The following is a 24440-nucleotide window of genomic DNA, read 5'->3' as shown; positions in this document are numbered from 1 at the left end:
TTTTCGAATTAAGATGCACATGTTGAATTTCAGTTCGATAGTTCAGATAGGAATGGAGATTTCAGTGGTCAATTCGGCAAAGTGTGATATCAATTCCTAAAAACTGTTGGATCAATTCGACCCAAATCTCGAAACTGTACACAGTTTTCGAATTGAGATGCTCATGTTGAATTTCAGTTCGATAGTTCAGATAGGAATTGAGATTTCAGTGGTCAATTCGGCAAAGTGTGATATCAATTCCTCGAAAACTGTTGGATCAATTCGAACGAAATCTTGAAACTGCACGTAGTTTTCGGATTGAGATGCACATGTTGAATTTCAGTTCGATAGTTCAGATAGGAATCGAGATTTCAGTGGTCGATTCAACAAAATATCATTTCAATTCCCAAGGAACTATTGAATCAATTCGACCCAAATCCCGAAACTGTACTCAGTTTTCGAATTGAGATGCACATGTTGAATTTCATTTCGATAGTTCAGATAGGAATTGAGATTTCCGTGGTCGATTCGACAAAATATCATTTCAATTCCCAAGGAAATATTGGATCAATTCGACCCAAATCCCGAAACTGTACTCAGTTTTCGAATTGAGATGCACATGTTGAATTTCAGTTCGATAGTTCAGATAGGAATTGAGATTTCAGTGGTCAATTCGGCAAAGTGTGATATCAATTCCTAAAAACTGTTGGATCAATTCGAACCAAATCTTGAAACTGCACATAGTTTTCGAATTGAGATGCACATGTTGAATTTCAGTATGATAGTTCTGATAGGAATTGAGATTTCAGTGGTCGATTCGACATAGTATCATTTCAATTCCTGAGGAACTATTGAATCAATTCGACCCAAATCCCGAAACTTTACTCGGTTTTCGAATTGAGATGCACATGTTGAATTTCAGTTCGATAGTTCAGATAGGAATCGAGATTTCGGTGATCTTTTCGGCAAAGTGTGATATCAATTCCTCAAAAACTGTTGGATCAATTCGAACCAAATCTCGAAACAGCACATGGTTTGAGAGATTGAGACGCAAATGTTGAATTTCAGTTCGATAGTTGTGATAGGAATTGAGGTTTCAGTGGTCGGTTCGACAAAATATCATTTCAATTCCCAAGGAACTATTGGATCAATTCGACCCAAATCCCGAAACTTTACTCGGTTTTCGAATTGAGATGCACATGTTGAATTTCAGTTCGATAGTTCAGATAGGAAGTGAGATTTCAGTGGTCAATTCGGCAAAGTGTGATATCAATTCCTAAAAACTGTTGGATTAATTCGAACCAAATCTTGAAACTGCACATAGTTTTCGAATGGAGATGCACATGTTGAATTTCAGTTCGATAGTTCTGATAGGAATTGAGATTTCAGTGGTCGATTCGACAAAATATCATTTCAATTCCCAAGGATCTATTGGATCAATTCGACCCAAATCCCGAAACTGTACTCAGTTTTCGAATTGAGATGCACATGTTGAATTTCATTTCGATAGTTCAGATAGGAATTGAGGTTTCCGTGGTCGATTCGACAAAATATCATTTCAATTCCCAAGGAAATATTGGATCAATTCGACCCAAATCCCGAAACTGTACTCAGTTTTCGAATTGAGATGCACATGTTGAATTTCAGTTCGATAGTTCAGATAGGAATTGAGATTTCAGTGGTCAATTCGGCAAAGTGTGATATCAATTCCTCGAAAACTGTTGGTTCAATTCGAACCAAATCTTGAAATTTCACACAGTTTTCGAATTGAGATGCACATGTTGAAATTCAGTTCGATAGTTCAGATAGGAATTGAGATTTCAGTGGTGAATTCGGCAAAGTGTGATATCAATTCCTCGAAAACTGTTGGATCAATTCGAACCAAATCTTGAAACTGCACATAGTTTTCGGATTGAGATGCACATGTTGAATTTCAGTTCGATAGTTCAGATAGGAATCGAGATTTCGGTGATCTTTTCGGCAAAGTGTGATATCAATTCCTCAAAAACTGTTGGATCAATTCGAACCAAATCTCGAAACAGCACATGGTTTGAGAGATTGAGACGCAAATGTTGAATTTCAGTTCGATAGTTGTGATAGGAATTGAGATTTCAGTGGTCTTTTCGGCAAAGTGTGATATCAATTCCTCAAAAACTGTTGGATCAATTCGAACCAAATCTCGAAACAGCACATGGTTTGAGAGATTGAGACGCAAATGTTGAATTTCAGTTCGATAGTTGTGATAGGAATTGAGGTTTCAGTGGTCGGTTCGACAAAATATCATTTCAATTCCCAAGGAACTGAGTACAGTCAATCAAAAATTCTAAGAATATTAACAAACGCACCCTGGTACGTTACGAACCAAACGCTCCATACAGATCTAAAGATCCCATACGTGAAAGAAGTCATCCAGGACAGAAGTTGCAGACATGACGCAATACTCGGAAGCCATCCTAACGCCCTAATCCGACCACTGACCAAACCCCCAGATACCAGACGACTGAAGAGAAACTGGCCAGCAGATCTGAAGGATGCCTGAGGACTTATCACTGGATAAGACCTCATAACGCCACTTAGGAGCCTACAGCTCTGAACCAGCAAACAGGCCCATAGAATGAATACATTCTGATTGCTTGTATACGTACTATAATAAAAAAAAATATCAGGATATCCCTTCGATCGATGGTTGTCATGGCACAATGTAATTATTTGTTTGCAAGTGTCAATGAAGATTATAAAACCTTCAAAAATTCTTGATACGTGTTTCTAAAAATGTTGATCGGTGACGACGAGGTTGTAGTTCCCGAGAGCATTATAGAGAAAGCAAATGAGGCAGCAGAAGAAGTTATTCCATTGAAATCAAAAACTTTGTACGAAAAGGAATATACAGCGTTTTGTACTTGGAGAAATAATATGAAAGCCGAAGGTGTCAACGAAAAAAATCATTTTGGCTTATATTTCTAAAAGGTTCAAAAAAGTTGAGTCGTCGTTCTTATGGTCCTTCTATTTGCAACTCAGAAAAATGTTGGCTCTGAAAGAAAAAATAGACATCGGCAGATTTTACCAAGTCACCGCCTTTTTGAAGCAACATTCTAGAGGATACCTGGCAAAGAAGTCGAAATTATTCACAAGAGAGGAGTTGGAATATGTTTTAGATGCCGCTCCTGATGAGCAATATTTATTGATAAAGGTAGTTTTTATTATGGGTGTTGCAGGAGGGTGTAGAATTGGCCAGCTGGTGAATATGGTCGTAGGTGATGTGGAAGATCAGGACAGCGTATTGGTTATTCAGCTTCCTGATAAAAAACCTTTAAGAAAAGAGTTTTCACTATGGTCAATGGTAGTGATAAGGTTGCTGCACTTGATATATTCCGCAAGTATAAGAACTTGAGGCCAAACAAAGTTGATCACAAGCGACTATTCCTTAATTATAAAAACGAAAAATGTACTTTCCAGCCTGTAGGTATGAACTCATTTTGTAAAATGCCCGCTACAATTGCAAAGTATTTGGGTCTTTCTGATGCTGAACAATATGCAGGGCACACTTTCAGGCGATCTTCTGCAACCCTTCTCACAAATTCTGGGACAGAAGGATATATTGAGGATCCATTTCAAAACAGAATCAATATTTCTGAACAAATACTTGGTGGGGTGACACTAAAACCGGAGTTTCTGATGCAGAAGTGGATATTCCAGCAGGGCCTGAGGGAAATCGGTGCTTTATCTCTCTCTCTCTCTCTCCTCTCTCTCTCTCTCTCTCTTGGTGACCCTCAAAATGCCAGTTAGACAGCAGGTCGGAAGAAGCTGTCAACCTGCAACTTGATCGGTGGGAAATCGGCAAAATATTGACAAAATAGGAACAAGATACGGTAAAGGCCCCAAGTCCTCTTGGGACCCAACGGCGGTCGAACGGTCACGGAAATCGGCAATCTACGCCTAAAATGACTAGATCAAGTCTGAACGTTAGGTCGGTATATTCAGCTAGTTAAACGGACTAAAGAAAGCGGAAAATACAGTTTTTAGGAATTGATATCACACTTTGCCGAATTGACCACTGAAATCTCGATTCCTATATGAACTATCGAACTGAAATTCAACATGTGCATCTCAATTCGAAAACTGTGTACAGTTTCGAGATTTGGGTCGAATTGATTCAATAGTTCCTTAGGAATTGAAATGATACTATGTCGAATCGACCACTGAAATCTCAATTCCTATCAGAACTATCATACTGAAATTCAACATGTGCATCTCAATTCGAAAACTATGTGCAGTTTCAAGATTTGGTTCGAATTGATCCAACAGTTTTTAGGAATTGATATCACACTTTGCCGAATTGACCACTGAAATCTCAATTCCTATCTGAACTATCGAACTGAAATTCAACATGTGCATCTCAATTTGAAAACTGAATACAGTTTCGGGATTTGGGTCGAATTGATCCAATAGTTCCTTGTGAATGGAAATGATATTTTGTCGAATCGACCATTGAAATCTGAATTCCTATCAGAACTTTCGAACTGAAATTCAACAATTGCAAGTTTCCTGCGAAATCTCGAGGAATTTAGAATTTTTTATTTGTACCAATTATTGGGTTCATCATTGCATCGTATTTCGGACGAATGCGATATGGAAAATAGGCCGATATTTCATTTTTGACGGACCGAAACTATTCTTCCCAGACTTGTGGAAGTCGCTCCTGTCAAGGTTCCCGGATATTCTTATCATAAGTTATTATTTCGAAATTTGAGTCTCCTTGATCGAACAATTCATGATGAATAGAACTTTTTCTTTTATTGATTGACCATCAGAATTCGTACACAATTTTTGAACTGAGATATACGTATTGAGTTTCATTCAGTTCGATAATTCAGATAGGAATTAAGATTTCTGTGGTCAATTCGGCAAAGTCTGATATGAATTCCTCAAAAACCGTTTGATCATTTCGACCCAAATCTTCAAACTTCACATAGTGTGATATCAATTTCCCATAAACTATTGGATCAATTCAAGCCAAATTTTGAAACTGTACATAGTTTTCGAATTGAGTTGCATATTGAGATGCATGCGAAAACTATGTGCAGTTTCAAGATTTGGTTCGAATTGATCCAATAGTTCCTTAGGAATTGAAATGATATTTTGACGAATCGACTACTACTCCGGTTAGCGCATCCACCATTTTCGGTAATTCTAATCCATTTTCACCTTCTTCTTCGGTGGGGGCGGCACCGATGTGGGCGGCGACGGTTCTGACGGTGTTGGCGGTACGGCGGGCCTCAGTCGGAGGTCCGGCAGTATGGCCTCTGTCCTGCTCCCTGGAGTTGCGGTCGGTCCTGAGGCAGTTCTGGCGGTCCCTGGTCCCCTATCTCTAACGCAACACACCCTGGAAAGGACCCCCACACGGCCGCACCTGGAACAGAACTTCGTCCTTTCCCCTCGGCAGTCCTCCCTGTGGTGGCCTTCATTGCCACACCGCCAGCAACTGTGGGGGCCTAACCCCAGGTAGACCTGAAGTCCACAGTACCCCGCGATAAAACAACGAATGTTATGTTAGAGAAATTACCTAGAAAAGGTATAGCCGCTCTAACAAATATCACGAATGGAATCATTGGGACAGAACACTACCCAGAAAAATGGAAAAAAGCGGAAGTCATAGTATTCAATAAAACATTTAAAGAGAAGAAGTTTCCACAAAACTACAGACCGATAAGTCTACTGTCGGCGTTAGGAAAAGTAGTAGAAAGGATTATCGCCACGAGGCTAAATGAGGAATTCGAAAATCTGAAACTGATACCGCCAGTACAGTTCGGATTCAGAAGAGAGCATTCAACAGAGCAACAATTATTAAGGCTCACAGAGTACATTTCAGAGGGATTCCAAAATAAACAAGCCACAGGTCTTGTTTTACTAGACGTCGCCAGAGCTTTTGACAGAGTATGGTATGAAGGATTAATATTTAAGATGAGAAGTGCAGGATATTCAATCAAAATATGCAAGTTGATCCGGAATTATCACAAAAATAGAAGATTTTACATGAAAGTGGAAGGAGAATGCTCCACAACAAGAGATTTAGAGGCTGGTGTACCCCAAGGGTCAGTGCTTGGGCCATACATTCACGATATTCCGAAGAATGCAAGAACCATGCTAACGTTATATGCTGACGACACAGGCATAGTGACTCGACACCGAAACCCAGAAATGATAGAACGAGTTCTACAAGAAACGATTGACGAAACAAATGACTGGTGCATAAAGTAGAAAATCAAGCCATATTCTTCGAGAGAATTTTACCGGCCACATTAAGCAACGATATGCCCCTGTAATTGTTGCAATTCGACGTATCGCCTTTGTTCTTATAGAGGTTGATAACTAAAGCGTCTCTGAAGTCTTGTGGCACATCTCCCTGTTCCCAGATCTTGCGGAATAGTATTAGGAGACTATTGACAATGTCCTCATCCAAGGCTTTGAATATCTCCGCCGGAATGCCGTCTAGACCAGGTGACTTATCATTTTTCATATTTTTAATCGCGCTTATGATTTCCGACATTGAAATTTCGTCATCAAGCGATGTCATCGGACTATACGCGGGAAGCATGTCTAAAATGGATAAATCCGAGTCGTTATTTTGATTCAAGACCTGTGAGTAATGCTCCTTCCATCTTTCGAGAATTTTTCTATTATCAGTTAGAATAGCTCCATGAGCATCTCTTATAGGAAAGCTAGCTTTTCTGCTTGGACCGTAAACAGTTTTAATAGCTTCGAAAAAACGCCTGTAGTCGTGGTTATCGGCGTAAGCTTGTATTTCCCTAGCTTTTTCTTTCCACCAGCTGTCCTTGATTTTTCTTATTTCTTGACGGACCTCGCGTTTTATGTTTATGAAACCTATTTGGGCTGCAACATCGCCAGGCTTGTTAATTGCGGTTTTCATCGCTACAACCTACACAACTTCACAGACGGAATCAAATATTCCGTAGCTTGGTTAGTGGGCACTTTCACCTCCGCTTTCTCTTTTACGGCACTGTGACACTTCGACTTGCTCGTCCGCTTTCTCTTTTATAGCACTAGGAGCACTGTAGCACGTCTTCTCTCGTCAAGCGAATGACTCGGAATGACACTTTGGATTTCTTCAAATAGTGGGACCGATATTAGCCAAGTTGACGGAAATTTTACGGGCGAATGGTTGGTAAATTATTGCTAAGGACTTGAAATTGAAAGTTTCCTGCGCAATCTCGAGGATTTCAAAGTTTTTTATTTGTACCAATTATTGGGTTCATCATTGCATCGTATTTCGGACGAATGCGATATGGAAAATAGGCCGATATGTCATTTTTGACGGACCGAAACGATTCTTCCCAGACTTGCCGAAGTCGCTCTTGTCAAGGTTCATGGATATTCTTGTCATAAGTTATTATTTCGAGAGTTGAGTCTCCTTGATCGAACAATTCATGTTCATTCATAAATAGAACTTATTCTTTTATTCATTGACCATCAAAATTCGATCCAAATCTCGAAACTCTACACAATTTTTGAACTGAGATACACGTATTGAGTTTCATTCAGTTCGATAATTCAGATAGGAATTAAGATTTCTGTGGTCAATTCGGCAAAGTGTGATATGAATTTCTCAAAAACCGTTTGATCATTTCGACCCGAATCTTGAAACTTCACATAGTTTTCGAATTGAGATGCACATGTTGAATTTCATATCGATAGTTCTGATAGGAATTGAGATTTCAGAGGTCAATTCGGCAAAGTGTGATATCAATTTCCCATAAACTGTTGGATCAATTCGAGCCAAATTTTGAAACTGTACATAGTTTCGAATTGAGTTGCATATTGAGATGCATGCGAAAACTATGTGCAGTTTCAAGATTTGGTTCGAATTGATCCAATAGTTCCTTAGGAATTGAAATGATATTTCGACGAATCGACTACTACTCCGGTTAGCGCATCCACCATTTCGGTTGGTGCAATAAAGGATATTTTTCGGAACGGTATCATTTTAATACTCGGTAATTTTTTTTTCGGTAATTCTAATCCATTTTCACCTTCTACTTCGGTAGGGGCGGCAACGATGTGGGCGGCGACGGTTCTGACGGTGTTGGCGGTACGGCGGGACTCAGTCGGAGGTCCGGCAGTATGGCCTCTGTCCTGCTCCCTGGAGTTGCGGTCGGTCCTGAGGCAGTTCTGGCGGTCTCTGGTCCCCTATCTCTAACGCAACACACCATTTGATGCACCATTTGAGTAATTCATCTATGGCTTCCTGCAGTCTCCGGTGTATGATCTCTGGGCGTCGATGTCTGAACGCTATTCCTGTGTCATCTGCGTACAAGGTGAGCATATTTCTAGCATTCTTCGGGATATCGTAGACGTATATTACGTAAAGCAGAGGTCCAAGTACCGATCCTTGAGGCACTCCCGCTTCCAATTGTCTGGTTTGAGAGGTTGCTCCATCTATTTTCACATAAAAGTTTCTATTCCTCAGATAGTTCCTTATAATCTTGCATAGCTTGGTCGAATATCCTGCTTTTTTCATCTTGTAGATTAGGCCTTCTTGCCATACTCTATCAAAAGCTCTCTCGATATCCATCAGAACTAATCCTGTGGCCTGTTTGGTCTGCATTCCTTCGGTGACGTATTCTATGAGCCGTAGTAATTGGAGTTCAGTCGAGTGTTCTCGTCGAAATCCAAATTGTTCGGGTGGAATTATCTTCAACATTTCTGTTTCCTCATTCAGCCTTTTGGCGATAACCCTCTCGACGACTTTTCCTAGTGCTGATAGTAGGCTGATTGGTCTATAATTTTGAGGAAATTTCCGTTCCTTTCCAGGCTTGTTGAAAACTATCATTTCTGCAGTTTTCCATCTCTTTGGGTAGTATTCGGTCCTCATCACTCCGTTTGTTATATTCGTCAAGGCTGCTATTCCTTTTCTAGGCAATTTCTTCAACATTCGTTATCCTATCTTCTCCCGGTGCTTTCCGGTTTTTCAGTTTCATTATTATCTCTTTGATTTCTGTTGGTGAAGCCGGTTTTGGAATGATTTCGGTTTCCGGTGGTTCCATCATCAGTTCTTCGTTTGCCTCCACTTCTTCTTCTAGATCTTCATTGTCATCATCATTTCTGTAATTTATTCTGGCTTCTCTCTCAATCGAGTCGGCAAGTGCTTCGGCTTTTTCAAGTCTCGTATATACAATTCCGTTTGCTCCATGCAGTGGAGGTATAACTGTCTGTTCTCGTCGTAAGCGTTTTTGCATTTTCCAAGCCGAGTGATCTATTGTATTCAGTTCCCTTAATCTCTGGTGCCATCTGTTATTACGCAGTTCTGTTAAAGCATTTTTCAATATCTGACTATGCTTATTCAGTTTCTTCTTGTCTTCTTCTCTTTTTGTTGTTCTGTAGATTTTCCTGAGTCTTCTGTTCTTTTTTATAAGTTCCTTTATATCCCTTGGCGTATCTCCATGTGAATGTTTCGGAATTGGTTTCCTTATTCTCTTGGTGCTTTCTTCATAGGCTTCTTTCATTTGATTTTCCAATTTTTCAACTGCTTCATCTAATTCATCCCGGGTGTTTATTTGGGGAATTTCCGTGATTTTCTCCTGAAGTAAATTCTTATATTTCTCCCAGTCTGTGCGATCCTTGGTTTGTGTCTCTTCTTCGTTTCTTGGGCCATGTCCCACTACGAATTCTATGGGATTGTGGTCTGAAGTTCAGTCTTCTATTGTATCAATGCTGATTTCTTCAGTGATGTCTTTCATTACGACAATGTCCAGTACATCGGGTAGTCCATTTACTCTTGGTATGTAGGTCGGTATATCAGGTCATATCACAACCGCATTAAGTTTTTCAGCATAAATCTTCAGTCTTCTCCCGTTGGTATTTTCCACCCTACTGTTCCATTCCTGCGATTTGCAGTTAAGATCACCAATTATGATTTTCGGGTGTCTTCCTTCTAGTAGCATTTTCAGATCCTCTTCCAGCATGTCCTTATCCGGTGATTTATAAGTCGAAATAATCTTCACTTGTCCTCGATTGGTATTCACAATAATCGATATTGCTTCTACTTCTTGACCATTGAATATTTGGTCGAAATGGTGATCCATATTCCTTCTAGCCAGTATAGCAACGCCACCTGTGCTGTTAGGTCTATCATTTCTGTAGATATCGTAATTGGGAAATGCTATCCGAACGTTGGGGTTAAGTCTTGTTTCTTGGAGAGCTATGACATCCGGTCTCTTCTCTTCAATCAGTTCTTCGAATTCTGGTCTGCGGGCTCTCAATCCTTCGACGTTCCAAGAGACGATTATGAGATTGTTCTTTATCGTCGTATCAGCCATTAAATATTCTTAATAATTTGCTGCATCTTCTTCTCAATCTCTTTCTCCAGATTCTGCATCATGGTGCTGAGGAGGTTTTTCGTGAACTTATCCAGTTCCTCAGTGATTCCAGAAATTCCTTTTCTGGTTTCGGCTTTTTTGACGGTTTTTGCCTTTTCCGTCTTTTTCTCTGGTTTCTTCGTCTCTTTGACTGCTTTCGTTGCAGTTTCCTGGGGTTTCTTCACAAGAGTTTTGGGCTGGCTTCGGAGTATTCTGTGTTGGCCTCGAGCTGGTTTGGTTTGATCTTGGCGATCTCTTGGCCTTTTTAGTGACCAATTTCCATTCGCTACATCCCTTGTAGCTGGCTGGATGTCATTGTTCTCCACAGAGAACACAAGAAGCATTTCGCTCCTCGTTCTCCCTGGTAAGCGTACACTCCTTGGAGCTGTGATTACCGGAGCCTTTCACGCACCTCCATGGAAAAGTGCACTTACTTTGGGCATGTCCATATCGCTGACAGCGATAACATTGTCCAGGCCCGGTCGTCCTTCTCTTAGGTTCAACAACACAGTTCATGTTGTAGAGCCTTCTCACCTCGAAGATACCCTTATTCTGGGTTTTAAACAGCAATAAGGGCATCGGCTTTTTTGTTATATTTGTGGTAATCCTTATGACCTCAGCATCGACGATCCCTTGATCCTTTCATTCCTTTTGATAGTTTCGGGATTTTGGTCGAATTGATCCAATAGTTCCTTAGGAATTGAAATAATATTTTGTCGAATCGACTACTGAAATCTCCATTCCTATCAGAACTATCGAACTGAAATTCAACATGTGCATCTCAATTCGAAAACTGTGTGCAGTTTCAAGATTTGGTTCGAATTGATCCAACCGTTTTTGAGGAATTGATATCACACTTTGCCGAATAGACCGCTGAAATCTCAATTCCTATCTAAACTATCGAACTGAAATTCAACATGTGCATCTCAATTCGAAAACTAAGTGCAGTTTCTAGATTTGGTTTGAATTGATCCAACCGTTTTTGAGGAATTGATATCACACTTTGCCGAATAGACCGCTGAAATCTCAATTCCAATCTGACCTATCGAACTGAGATTCAACATGTGCATCTCAATTCGAAAACTGTGTGAAATTTTGTTCGAATTAATCCAATAGTTCCTTAGGAATTGAAATGATATTTTTTCGAATCGACTACTGAAATCTCCATTCCTATCAGAACTATCGATCTGAAATTCAACATGTGCATCTCAATTCGAAAACTATCTGCAGTTTCATGATTTGGGTCGAATTGGTCCACCAGTTTTTGAGGAATTGATATCACACTTTGCCGAATAGACCACTGAAATCTCAATTCCTATCTGAACTATCGAACTGAAATTCAACATGTGCATCTCAATTCGAAAACTGAGTACAGTTTCGGGATTTGGTTCGAATTGATTCAATTCCTTGGGAATTGAAATGATATTTTGTCGAATCGACCACTGAAATCTCAATTCCTATCAGAACTATCGATCTGAAATTCAACATGTGCATCTCAATTCGAAAACTATGTGCAGTTTCAAGATTTGGGTCGAATTGGTCCAACAGTTTTTGAGGAATTGATAATACACTTTGCCGAATAGACCACTGAAATCTCAATTCCTATCAGAACTATCGAAATGAAATTCAACATGTGCATCTCATTCCGAAAACTGTGTACAGTTTCGAGATTTTGGTCGAATTGGTCCAATAGTTCCTTAGGAATTGAAATGATGATATGTCGAATCGACCACTGAAATCTCAATTCCTATCAGAACTATCGAACTGAAATTCAACATGTGCATCTCAATTCGAAAACTATGTGCAGTTTCAAGATTTGGTTCGAATTGATCCAACAGTTTTTAGGAATTGATATCACACTTTGCCGAATTGACCACTGAAATCTCAATTCCTATCTGAACTAACGAACTGAAATTCAACATGTGCATCTCAATTCGAAAACTGAGTACAGTTTCGGGATTTGGGTCGAATTGATCCAACAGTTTTTGAGGAATTGATATCACACTTTGTTGAAAAGGCCACTGAAATCTCGATTCCTATCGGAACTATCGAACTGAAATTCAACAGGTGCATCTCAATCCGAAAACGATGTGCAGTTTCAAGGTTTGGGTCGATTTGATCCAACAGTTTTTGAGGAATTGATATCACACTTTGCCGAATAGACCACTGAAATCTCAATTCCTATAAGAACTATCGAACTGAAATTCAACATGTGCATCTCAATTCGAAAACTGAGTACAGTTTCGGGATTTGGGTCGAATTGATCCAATAGTTCCCTGGGAATTGAAATGATATTTTGTCGAATCGACCACTGGAATCTCAATTCCTATCAGAACTATCGAACTGAAATTCAACATGTGCATCACAATTCGGAAACCATGTGCTGTTTCGAGATTTGGTTCGAATTGATATAACAGTTTTTTAGGAATTGATATCACACTTTGCCGAAAAGACCACCGAAATCTCGATTCCTATCTGAACTATCGAACTGAAATTCAACATGTGCAACTCAATCCGAAAACTATGTGCAGTTTCAAGATTTGGTTCGAATTGATCCAACAGTTTTCGAGGAATTGATGTCACACTTTGCCGAATTGACCACTGAAATCTCAATTCCTATCTGAACTATCGAACTGAATTTCAACATGTGCATCTCAATTCGAAAACTGTGTGAAATTTCAAGATTTGGTTCGAATTCAACCAACAGTTTTTGAGGAATTGATATAACACTTTGCCGAAAAGACCACCGAAATCTCGATTCCTATCTGAACTATCGAACTGAAATTCAACATGTGCATCTCAATTCGAAAACTGTGTGCAGTTTCAAGATTTGGTTCGAATTGATCCAACCGTTTTTGAGGAATTGATATCACACTTTGCCGAATAGACCGCTGAAATCTCAATTCCTATCTAAACTATCGAACTGAAATTCAACATGTGCATCTCAATTCGAAAACTGTGTGCAGTTTCAAGATTTGGTTCGAATTGATCCAACAGTTTTCGATAAATTGATATCACACTTTGCCGAATTGACCACTGAAATCTCAATTCCTATCTAAACTATCGAACTGAAATTCAACATGTGCATCTCAATTCGAAAACTGTGTGCAGTTTCGGGATTTGGGTCGAATTGATCCAATTGTTCCTTGGGAATTGAAATGATATTTTGTCGAATCGACCACTGAAATCTCAATTCCTATCAGAACTATCGAACTGAAATTCAACATGTGCATCTCATTTCGAAAACTGTGTGAAATTTCAAGATTTGGTTCGAATTGATCCAACAGTTTTCGAGGAATTGATATCACCCTTTGCCGAATTGACCACTGAAATCTCAATTCCTATCTAAACTATCTAACTGAAATTCAACATGTGCATCTCAATTCGAAAACTGTGTGCAGTTTCAAGATTTGGTTCGAATTGATCCAACAGTTTTCGAGGAATTGATATCACACTTTGCCGAATTGACAACTGAAATCTCAATTCCTATCTAAACTATCGAACTGAAATTCAACATGTGCATCTCAATTCGAAAACTGTGTGCAGTTTCAAGATTTGGTTCGAATTGATCCAACCGTTTTCGAGGAATTGATATCACACTTTGCCGAATAGACCGCTGAAATCTCAATTCCTATCTAAACTATCGAACTGAAATTCAACATGTGCATCTCAATTCGAAAACTGTGTGCAGTTTCAAGATTTGGTTCGAATTGATCCAACAGTTTTCGAGGAATTGATATCACACTTTGCCGAATTGACCACTAAAATCTCAATTCCTATCAGAACTATCGAACTGAAATTCAACATGTGCATCTCATTTCGAAAACTATGTACAGTTTCGAGATTTTGGTCGAATTGATCCAATAGTTCTTTAGGAATTGAAATGATAATATGTCGAATCGACCACTGAAATCTCAATTCCTATCAGAACTATCGAACTGAAATTCAACATGTGCATCTCAATTCGAAAGCTATGTGCAGTTTCAAGATTTGGTTCGAATTGATCCAATAGTTTTTAGGAATTGATATCACACTTTGCCGAATTGACCACTGAAATCTCAATTCCTATCTGAACTATCGAACTGAAATTCAACATGTGCATCTCAATTCGAAAACTGAGTACAGTTTCGAGATTTTGGTCGAATTGATCCAATATTTCCTTAGGAATTGAAATGATAATATGTCGAATCGACCACTGAAATCTCAATTCCTATCAGAACTATCGAACTGAAATTCAACATGTGCATCTCAATTCGAAAGCTATGTGCAGTTTCAAGATTTGGATCGAATTGATCCAACAGTTTTTGAGGAATTGATATCACACTTTGCCGAATAGACCACTGAAATCTCAATTCCTATCAGAACTATCGAACTGAAATTCAACATGTGCATCTCATTTCGAAAACTGTGTACAGTTTCGAGATTTTGGTCGAATTGATCCAATAGTTCCTTAGGAATTGAAATGATAATATGTCGAATCGACCACTGAAATCTCAATTCCTATCAGAACTATCGAACTGAAATTCAACATGTGCATCTCAATTCGAAAACTATGTGCAGTTTCAAGATTTGGTTCGAATTGATCCAACAGTTTTTAGGAATTGATATCACACTTTGCCGAATTGACCACTGAAATCTCAATTCCTATCTGAACTATCGAACTGAAATTCAACATGTGCATCTCAATTCGAAAACTGAGTACAGTTTCGGGATTTGGGTCGAATTGATTCAATAGTTCCTTGGGAATTGAAATGATATTTTGTCGAGTCGACCACTGAAATCTCAATTCCTATCAGAACTATCGAACTGAAATTCAACATGTGCATCTCAATTCGGAAACCATGTGCTGTTTCGAGATTTGGTTCGAATTGATCCAACAGTTTTTGAGGAATTGATATCACACTTTGCCGAAAAGACCACCGAAATCTCGATTCCTATCTGAACTATCGAACTGAAATTCAACATGTGCATCTCATTTCGAAAACTGTGTACAGTTTCGAGATTTTGGTCGAATTGATCCAATAGTTCCTTAGGAATTGAAATGATAATATGTCGAATCGACCACTGAAATCTCAATTCCTATCAGAACTATCGAACTGAAATTCAACATGTGCATCTCAATTCGAAAGCTATGTGCAGTTTCAAGATTTGGTTCGAATTGATCCAACAGTTTTTAGGAATTGATATCACACTTTGCCGAATTGACCACTGAAATCTCAATTCCTATCTGAACTATCGAACTGAAATTCAACATATGCATCTCAATTCAAAAACTGAGTACAGTTTCGGGATTTGGGTCGAATTGATCCAATAGTTCCTTGGGAATTGAAATGATATTTTGTCGAATTGACCACTGAAATCTCAATTCCTATCTGAACTATCGAACTGAATTTCAACATGTGCATCTCAATTCGAAAACTGTGTGAAATTTCAAGATTTGGTTCGAATTGAACCAACAGTTTTTGAGGAATTGATATCACACTTTGCCGAAAAGACCACCGAAATCTCGATTCCTATCTGAACTATCGAACTGAAATTCAACATGTGCATCTCAATCCGAAAACTATGTGCAGTTTCAAGATTTGGTTCGAATTGATCCAACAGTTTTCGAGGAATTGATATCACACTTTGCCGAATTGACCAATGAAATCTCAATTCCTATCTGAACTATCGAACTGAAATTCAACATGTGCATCTCAATCCGAAAACTATGTGCAGTTTCAAGATTTGGTTCGAATTGATCCAACAGTTTTCGAGGAATTGATATCACACTTTGCCGAATTGACCACTGAAATTTCAATTCCTATCTGAATTATCGAACTGAAATTCAACATGTGCATCTCAATTCGAAAACTGAGTACAGTTTCGGGATTTGGGTCGAATTGATCCAATAGTTCCTTGGGAATTGAAATGATATTTTGTCGAATCGACCACTGAAATCTCAATTCCTATCAGAACTATCGAACTGAAATTCAACATGTGCATCTCATTTCGAAAACTGTGTACAGTTTCGAGATTTTGGTCGAATTGGTCCAATAGTTCCTTAGGAATTGAAATGATAATATGTCGAATCGACCACTGAAATCTCAATTCCTATCAGAACTATCGAACTGAAATTCAACATGTGCATCTCAATTCGAAAACTATGTGCAGTTTCAAGATTTGGTTCGAATTGATCCAACAGTTTTCGAGGAATTGATATCAAACTTTGCCGAAAAGACCACCGAAATCTCGATTCCTATCTGAACTATCGAACTGAAATTCAACATGTGCATCTCAATTCGAAAAGTATGTGCAGTTTCAAGATTTGGATCGAATTGATCCAACAGTTTTCGAAGAATTGATATCACACTTTGCCGAATTGACCACTGAAATCTCAATTCCTATCTGAACTATCGAACTGAAATTCAACATGTGCATCTCAATTCGAAAACTGAGTACAGTTTCGAGATTTTGGTCGAATTGATCCAATAGTTCCTTAGGAATTGAAATGATAATATGTCGAATCGACCACTGAAATCTCAATTCCTATCAGAACTATCGAACTGAAATTCAACATGTGCATCTCAATTCGAAAGCTATGTGCAGTTTCAAGATTTGGTTCGAATTGATCCAACAGTTTTTGAGGAATTGATATCACACTTTGCCGAATAGACCACTGAAATCTCAATTCCTATCAGAACTATCGAACTGAAATTCAACATGTGCATCTCATTTCGAAAACTGTGTACAGTTTCGAGATTTTGGTCGAATTGATCCAATAGTTCCTTAGGAATTGAAATGATAATATGTCGAATCGACCACTGAAATCTCAATTCCTATCAGAACTATCGAACTGAAATTCAACATGTGCATCTCAATTCGAAAGCTATGTGCAGTTTCAAGATTTGGTTCGAATTGATCCAACAGTTTTTAGGAATTGATATCACACTTTGCCGAATTGACCACTGAAATCTCAATTCCTATCTGAACTATCGAACTGAAATTCAACATGTGCATCTCAATTCGAAAACTGAGTACAGTTTCGGGATTTGGGTCGAATTGATTCAATAGTTCCTTGGGAATTGAAATGATATTTTGTCGAGTCGACCACTGAAATCTCAATTCCTATCAGAACTATCGAACTGAAATTCAACATGTGCATCTCAATTCGGAAACCATGTGCTGTTTCGAGATTTGGTTCGAATTGATCCAACAGTTTTTGAGGAATTGATATCACACTTTGCCGAAAAGACCACCGAAATCTCGATTCCTATCTCAACTATCGAACTGAAATTCAACATGTGCATCTCATTTCGAAAACTGTGTACAGTTTCGAGATTTTGGTCGAATTGATCCAATAGTTCCTTAGGAATTGAAATGAAAATATGTCGAATCGAGCACTGAAATCTCAATTCCTATCAGAACTATCGAACTGAAATTCAACATGTGCATCTCAATTCGAAAGCTATGTGCAGTTTCAAGATTTGGTTCGAATTGATCCAACAGTTTTTAGGAATTGATATCACACTTTGCCGAATTGACCACTGAAATCTCAATTCCTATCTGAACTATCGAACTGAAATTCAACATGTGCATCTCAATTCAAAAACTGAGTACAGTTTCGGGATTTGGGTCGAATTGATCCAATAGTTCCTTGGGAATTGAAATGATATTTTGTCGAATTGACCACTGAAATCTCAATTCCTATCTGAACTATCGAACTGAATTTCAACATGTGCATCTCAATTCGAAAACTGTGTGAAATTTCAAGATTTCGTTCGAATTGAACCAACAGTTTTTGAGGAATTGATATCACAATTTGCCGAAAAGACCACCGAAATCTCGATTCCTATCTGAACTATCGAACTGAAATTCAACATGTGCATCTCAATCCGAAAACTATGTGCAGTTTCAAGATTTGGTTCGAATTGATCCAACAGTTTTCGAGGAATTGATATCACACTTTGCCGAATTGACCAATGAAATCTCAATTCCTATCTGAACTATCGAACTGAAATTCAACATGTGCATCTCAATCCGAAAACTATGTGCAGTTTCAAGATTTGGTTCGAATTGATCCAACAGTTTTCGAGGAATTGATATCACACTTTGCCGAATTGACCACTGAAATTTCAATTCCTATCTGAATTATCGAACTGAAATTCAACATGTGCATCTCAATTCGAAAACTGAGTACAGTTTCGGGATTTGGGTCGAATTGATTCAATAGTTCCTTGGGAATTGAAATGATATTTTGTCGAGTCGACCACTGAAATCTCAATTCCTATCAGAACTATCGAACTGAAATTCAACATGTGCATCTCAATTCGGAAACCATGTGCTGTTTCGAGATTTGGTTCGAATTGATCCAACAGTTTTTGAGGAATTGATATCACACTTTGCCGAAAAGACCACCGAAATCTCGATTCCTATCTGAACTATCGAACTGAAATTCAACATGTGCATCTCATTTCGAAAACTGTGTACAGTTTCGAGATTTTGGTCGAATTGATCCAATAGTTCCTTAGGAATTGAAATGAAAATATGTCGAATCGACCACTGAAATCTCAATTCCTATCAGAACTATCGAACTGAAATTCAACATGTGCATCTCAATCCGAAAACTATGTGCAGTTTCAAGATTTGGTTCGAATTGATCCAACAGTTTTCGAGGAATTGATATCACACTTTGCCGAATTGACCACTGAAATCTCAATTCCTATCTGAACTATCGAACTGAAATTCAACATGTGCATCTCAATTCAAAAACTGAGTACAGTTTCGGGATTTGGGTCGAATTGATCCAATAGTTCCTTGGGAATTGAAATGATATTTTGTCGAATTGACTACTGAAATCTCAATTCCTATCTGAACTATCGAACTGAATTTCAACATGTGCATCTCAATTCGAAAACTGTGTGAAATTTCAAGATTTGGTTCGAATTGAACCAACAGTTTTTGAGGAATTGATGTCACACTTTGCCGAAAAGACCACCGAAATCTCGATTCCTATCTGAACTATCGAACTGAAATTCAACATGTGCATCTCAATTCGAAAACTGTGTGCAGTTTCAAGATTTGGTTCGAATTGATCCAACAGTTTTCGAGGAATTGATATCACACTTTGCCGAATTGACAACTGAAATCTCAATTCCTATCTAAACTATCGAACTGAAATTCAACATGTGCATCTCAATTCGAAAACTGTGTGCAGTTTCAAGATTTGGTTCGAATTGATCCAACCGTTTTCGAGGAATTGATATCACACTTTGCCGAATAGACCGCTGAAATCTCAATTCCTATCTAAACTATCGAACTGAAATTCAACATGTGCATCTCAATTCGAAAACTGTGTGCAGTTTCAAGATTTGGTTCGAATTGATCCAACAGTTTTCGAGGAATTGATATCACACTTTGCCGAATTGACCACTGAAATCTCAATTCCTATCAGAACTATCGAACTGAAATTCAACATGTGCATCTCATTTCGAAAACTATGTACAGTTTCGAGATTTTGGTCGAATTGATCCAATAGTTCTTTAGGAATTGAAATGATAATATGTCGAATCGACCACTGAAATCTCAATTCCTATCAGAACTATCGAACTGAAATTCAACATGTGCATCTCAATTCGAAAGCTATGTGCAGTTTCAAGATTTGGTTCGAATTGATCCAATAGTTTTTAGGAATTGATATCACACTTTGCCGAATTGACCACTGAAATCTCAATTCCTATCTGAACTATCGAACTGAAATTCAACATGTGCATCTCAATTCGAAAACTGAGTACAGTTTCGAGATTTTGGTCGAATTGATCCAATAGTTCCTTAGGAATTGAAATGATAATATGTCGAATCGACCACTGAAATCTCAATTCCTATCAGAACTATCGAACTGAAATTCAACAGGTGCATCTCAATTCGAAAGCTATGTGCAGTTTCAAGATTTGGTTCGAATTGATCCAACAGTTTTTGAGGAATTGATATCACACTTTGCCGAATAGACCACTGAAATCTCAATTCCTATCAGAACTATCGAACTGAAATTCAACATGTGCATCTCATTTCGAAAACTGTGTACAGTTTCGAGATTTTGGTCGAATTGATCCAATAGTTCCTTAGGAATTGAAATGAAAATATGTCGAATCGACCACTGAAATCTCAATTCCTATCAGAACTATCGAACTGAAATTCAACATGTGCATCTCAATTCGAAAGCTATGTGCAGTTTCAAGATTTGGTTCGAATTGATCCAACAGTTTTTAGGAATTGATATCACACTTTGCCGAATTGACCACTGAAATCTCAATTCCTATCTGAACTATCGAACTGAAATTCAACATGTGCATCTCAATTCAAAAACTGAGTACAGTTTCGGGATTTGGGTCGAATTGATCCAATAGTTCCTTGGGAATTGAAATGATATTTTGTCGAATTGACCACTGAAATCTCAATTCCTATCTGAACTATCGAACTGAATTTCAACATGTGCATCTCAATTCGAAAACTGTGTGAAATTTCAAGATTTGGTTCGAATTGAACCAACAGTTTTGGAGGAATTGATATCACACTTTGCCGAAAAGACCACCGAAATCTCGATTCCTATCTGAACTATCGAACTGAAATTCAACATGTGGATCTCAATCCGAAAACTATGTGCAGTTTCAAGATTTGGTTCGAATTGATCCAACAGTTTTCGAGGAATTGATATCACACTTTGCCGAATTGACCAATGAAATCTCAATTCCTATCTGAACTATCGAACTGAAATTCAACATGTGCATCTCAATCCGAAAACTATGTGCAGTTTCAAGATTTGGTTCGAATTGATCCAACAGTTTTCGAGGAATTGATATCACACTTTGCCGAATTGACCACTGAAATTTCAATTCCTATCTGAATTATCGAACTGAAATTCAACATGTGCATCTCAATTCGAAAACTGAGTACAGTTTCGGGATTTGGGTCGAATTGATCCAATAGTTCCTTGGGAATTGAAATGATATTTTGTCGAATCGACCACTGAAATCTCAATTCCTATCAGAACTATCGAACTGAAATTCAACATGTGCATCTCATTTCGAAAACTGTGTACAGTTTCGAGATTTTGGTCGAATTGGTCCAATAGTTCCTTAGGAATTGAAATGATAATATGTCGAATCGACCACTGAAATCTCAATTCCTATCAGAACTATCGAACTGAAATTCAACATGTGCATCTCAATTCGAAAACTATGTGCAGTTTCAAGATTTTATTCGAATTGATCCAACAGTTTTCGAGGAATTGATATCAAACTTTGCCGAAAAGACCACCGAAATCTCGATTCCTATCTGAACTATCGAACTGAAATTCAACATGTGCATCTCAATTCGAAAAGTATGTGCAGTTTCAAGATTTGGATCGAATTGATCCAACAGTTTTCGAAGAATTGATATCACACTTTGCCGAATTGACCACTGAAATCTCAATTCCTATCTGAACTATCGAACTGAAATTCAACATGTGCATCTCAATTCGGAAACCATGTGCTGTTTCGAGATTTGGTTCATCTCAATTCCTATCTGAACTATCGAACTGAATTTCAACATGTGCATCTCAATTCGAAAACTGTGTGAAATTTCAAGATTTGGTTCGAATTGATCCAACAGTTTTCGAAGAATTGATATCACACTTTGCCGAATTGACCACTGAAATCTCAATTCCTATCTGAACTATCGAACTGAAATTCAACATGTGCATCTCAATTCGAAAACTGAGTACAGTTTCGAGATTTTGGTCGAATTGATCCAATAGTTCCTTAGGAATTGAAATGATAATATGTCGAATCGACCACTGAAATCTCAATTCCTATCAGAACTATCGAACTGAAATTCAACATGTGCATCTCAATTCGAAAGCTATGTGCAGTTTCAAGATTTGGTTCGAATTGATCCAACAGTTTTTAGGAATTGATATCACACTTTGCCGAATTGACCACTGAAATCTCAATTCCTATCTGAACTATCGAACTGAAATTCAACATGTGCATCTCAATTCAAAAACTGAGTACAGTTTCGGGATTTGGGTCGAATTGATCCAATAGTTCCTTGGGAATTGAAATGATATTTTGTCGAATTGACCACTGAAATCTCAATTCCTATCTGAACTATCGAACTGAATTTCAACATGTGCATCTCAATTCGAAAACTGTGTGAAATTTCAAGATTTGGTTCGAATTGAACCAACAGTTTTTGAGGAATTGATATCACACTTTGCCGAAAAGACCACCGAAATCTCGATTCCTATCTGAACTATCGAACTGAAATTCAACATGTGCATCTCAATCCGAAAACTATGTGCAGTTTCAAGATTTGGTTCGAATTGATCCAACAGTTTTCGAGGAATTGATATCACACTTTGCCGAATTGACCAATGAAATCTCAATTCCTATCTGAACTATCGAACTGAAATTCAACATGTGCATCTCAATCCGAAAACTATGTGCAGTTTCAAGATTTGGTTCGAATTGATCCAACAGTTTTCGAGGAATTGATATCACACTTTGCCGAATTGACCACTGAAATTTCAATTCCTATCTGAATTATCGAACTGAAATTCAACATGTGCATCTCAATTCGAAAACTGAGTACAGTTTCGGGATTTGGGTCGAATTGATTCAATAGTTCCTTGGGAATTGAAATGATATTTTGTCGAGTCGACCACTGAAATCTCAATTCCTATCAGAACTATCGAACTGAAATTCAACATGTGCATCTCAATTCGGAAACCATGTGCTGTTTCGAGATTTGGTTCGAATTGATCCAACAGTTTTTGAGGAATTGATATCACACTTTGCCGAAAAGACCACCGAAATCTCGATTCCTATCTGAACTATCGAACTGAAATTCAACATGTGCATCTCATTTCGAAAACTGTGTACAGTTTCGAGATTTTGGTCGAATTGATCCAATAGTTCCTTAGGAATTGAAATGAAAATATGTCGAATCGACCACTGAAATCTCAATTCCTATCAGAACTATCGAACTGAAATTCAACATGTGCATCTCAATCCGAAAACTATGTGCAGTTTCAAGATTTGGTTCGAATTGATCCAACAGTTTTCGAGGAATTGATATCACACTTTGCCGAATTGACCACTGAAATCTCAATTCCTATCTGAACTATCGAACTGAAATTCAACATGTGCATCTCAATTCAAAAACTGAGTACAGTTTCGGGATTTGGGTCGAATTGATCCAATAGTTCCTTGGGAATTGAAATGATATTTTGTCGAATTGACCACTGAAATCTCAATTCCTATCTGAACTATCGAACTGAATTTCAACATGTGCATCTCAATTCGAAAACTGTGTGAAATTTCAAGATTTGGTTCGAATTGAACCAACAGTTTTTGAGGAATTGATATCACACTTTGCCGAAAAGACCACCGAAATCTCGATTCCTATCTGAACTATCGAACTGAAATTCAACATGTGCATCTCAATTCGAAAACTGTGTGCAGTTTCAAGATTTGGTTCGAATTGATCCAACAGTTTTCGAGGAATTGATATCACACTTTGCCGAATTGACAACTGAAATCTCAATTCCTATCTAAACTATCGAACTGAAATTCAACATGTGCATCTCAATTCGAAAACTGTGTGCAGTTTCAAGATTTGGTTCGAATTGATCCAACCGTTTTCGAGGAATTGATATCACACTTTGCCGAATAGACCGCTGAAATCTCAATTCCTATCTAAACTATCGAACTGAAATTCAACATGTGCATCTTAATTCGAAAACTGTGTGCAGTTTCAAGATTTGGTTCGAATTGATCCAACAGTTTTCGAGGAATTGATATCACACTTTGCCGAATTGACCACTGAAATCTCAATTCCTATCAGAACTATCGAGTTGAAATTCAACATGTGCATCTCATTTCGAAAACTATGTACAGTTTCGAGATTTTGGTCGAATTGATCCAATAGTTCTTTAGGAATTGAAATGATAATATGTCGAATCGACCACTGAAATCTCAATTCCTATCAGAACTATCGAACTGAAATTCAACATGTGCATCTCAATTCGAAAGCTATGTGCAGTTTCAAGATTTGGTTCGAATTGAT

At 38.1% G+C, this 24440-nt stretch overlaps 1 pseudogene; it reads left to right on the top strand.

Annotated features, from left to right (window-relative positions):
- Positions 1-2751: 2751 nt before the first annotated feature.
- Positions 2752-24440, top strand: part of LOC123310319 — a 31242-nt pseudogene continuing 9553 nt past the window's right edge.

Source organism: Coccinella septempunctata, chromosome 3, assembly GCF_907165205.1.
Source record: "Coccinella septempunctata chromosome 3, icCocSept1.1, whole genome shotgun sequence".
Classification (NCBI taxonomy): Eukaryota; Metazoa; Arthropoda; class Insecta; order Coleoptera; family Coccinellidae; genus Coccinella; species Coccinella septempunctata.
This window is presented reverse-complemented; position numbering and strand designations above follow the sequence as displayed.